The sequence below is a fragment of the Chiloscyllium plagiosum genome, chromosome 43 (assembly GCF_004010195.1).
Source record: "Chiloscyllium plagiosum isolate BGI_BamShark_2017 chromosome 43, ASM401019v2, whole genome shotgun sequence".
Lineage (NCBI taxonomy): Eukaryota > Metazoa > Chordata > Chondrichthyes > Orectolobiformes > Hemiscylliidae > Chiloscyllium > Chiloscyllium plagiosum.
Window position 1 is genome coordinate 8,204,121 of NC_057752.1, and position 2,465 is coordinate 8,206,585.

The following is a 2,465-nucleotide window of genomic DNA, read 5'->3' on the forward strand; positions in this document are numbered from 1 at the left end:
TCCTGTACTCAATACTCTGACCAATAAAGGAAAGCATACCAAACGCCTTCTTCACTATCCTATCTACCAGCGACTCCACTTTCAAGGAGCTATGAACCTGCACTCCAAGGTCTCTTTGTTCAGCAACACTCCCTAGGACCTTACCATTAAGTGTATAAGTCCTGCTAAGATTTGCTTTCCCAAAATGCAGCACCTCGCATTTATCTGAATTAAACTCCATCTGCCACTCCTCAGCCCATTGGCCCATCTGGTCAAGATCCTGTTGTAATCTGAGGTAACCCTCTTTTCTGAAGGCTTCCCATTTTCCAGCCATTCCTTTACCTGCCAACATCTGCCCCCAATCAGCTTTTGAAATTTCTTGCCTAATACTGTCAAAATTAGCCTTCCTCCAATTTAGAACTTCAATGTTTAGATCTGGTCTGTCCTTTTCCAAAACTATTTTAAAATGAATAGAATTATGGTTGCTTGCCCCAAAGTGCTCCCCCACTGACACCTCAGTCACCTGCCCTGCCTTATTTCCCAAGAGTAGGTCAAGTTTTGCACCTTCTCTAGTAGGTACATCCACATACTGAATCAGAAAATTGTCTTGCACACACTTAACAAATTCCTCTCCATCTAACTCCTTAACACTATGGCACTCCCAGTCTATGTTTGGAAAGTTAAAATTCCCTACCATAATCACCAATTTTGTTTCTCAATTTCCCTCTGACTATTAGGGATTCTATAATACAACCTCAATAATGTGATCATCCCTTTCTTATTTCTCAGTTCCACCCAAATAACTTTCCTGGATGTATTCCCAGGAATATCCTCCCTAAGTATAGCTGTAATGCTATCCCTTATCAAAAATGTCACTCCCCTTCCTCTCTTGTCCCCCCTTTCAATCCTTCCTGTAACATTTGTATCCTGGAACATTAAGCTGCCAGTCCTGCCTATCCCTGAGCCATGTCCTTGTAATTGCTATGATATCCCAGTCCCATGTTCCTCACCTGCCTTCCCTGTAAGGCCTCTTGCATTGAAGTAAATGCAGTTTAATTTATCAGTCCTACCTCGTTCTCTGCTTTGTTCCTGCCTGCCGTGACTGTTTGACTCGCCCCTTTTCCTAACTGTACCAGTCTCAGATTGATCTTTTTCCTCACTATTTCCCTGGGTCCCACTCCCCCACCTTACTAGTTTAAATCCTTCTGAGCAGCTCTAGCAAATCTCCCTGCCTGTATATTAGTCCCCTTCCAATTTAGGTGCAATCCATCCTTCTTGTACAGGTAACCTCTAATCCAGAAGAGATTCAAATGATCTAAAACCGAGAACCCCTCTCCCAGCACCAGCTCCTCAGCCATGTGTTCATCTGCTCTATATCCTCATAATCCTACCTTCACTAGCTCGTAGCACCGAGAGCAATCCAGATATTACTACCCTCGAAGACCACCATTTTAAATTACTGCCTAACTTTCTATATTCTTCAGGATCTCAACCTTTTCCCTTCCTATGTTGGCTCCAATGTATACAATGACCTCCTGCTGGTCCCTCTCCCCCTTGAAAATATTCCACACCTTCTCTGAGATATTCTTGATCCTCACACCAGGAAGTCAACACACTGCTCTGATTTTTCGCTGCTGGCCACAGAAACATCTGTCTGTGCCTCTGACTAGAGACTCTCCTATCACAATCGATCGCTTGGAACCCGACGTACCCCTCATTTCATTAGAGCCTGTTTTGATACCAGAAACTTGGCTGTTCGTGTTACATTCCCTGAGAGTCCATCACCCCCTACATTTCCCAAAACAGCATACTTGTTTGAAATGGGGATAGCCACAGAAGACTCCTGCACTACCTGTCTACCTCTCCTACCTTTCCTGGAGTTAACCCATCTATCTGACTGTATCTGCAGCTTTTCTCCCTTCCTATAACTGCCATGCATCATACCCCCTTGCTCTTGTAAATTCCCCATTACCTTTAACTGTCGCTCCAACGGATCCATTTGATCTGATAGGATTCGCAACCAAAGACACTTCCTGCAAACATAGTGCTCCCTAAACTCCCACATGTAAACACTCCCTAAACTCCCACATCTGACAAGATGAGCATATCACTCTACTAAAGGCCATCTTTGCTCCTTCACAATCTGCAGACCCAGAAAATTGCACCGTCATATTTCTCTTAAAAAGAAAACACCGCTCCAGGCTTACTTAACACTTATGTTTGGTGGCTTCACCAGTTTTACACCTCATCTTTAGGTACTACTACAAACCGACCGACTCCCACAGCTACCTGGACTACACCTCCTCCCATCCTGCCCCCTGTAAAAACGCCATCCCATTCTCCCAATTCCTTCGACTCCGCCGCATCTGCTCCCAGGAGGACCAGTTCCAAAAACGCACATCCCAGATGGCCTCCTTCTTCAAGGACCGCAATTTCCCCCCCGACGTGGTCGACGATGCCCCCCACCGCATCTCTTCCACTTCCCG

At 45.2% G+C, this 2,465-nt stretch overlaps 1 protein-coding gene across 8 annotated transcripts in view; it reads right to left on the reverse strand.

Annotated features, from left to right (window-relative positions):
- The window catches only part of LOC122543347 (zinc finger CCCH domain-containing protein 10-like), a 150,430-nt gene that overhangs the window by 103,786 nt on the left and 44,179 nt on the right, over window positions 1-2,465 (reverse strand). The window lies entirely within an intron of this gene.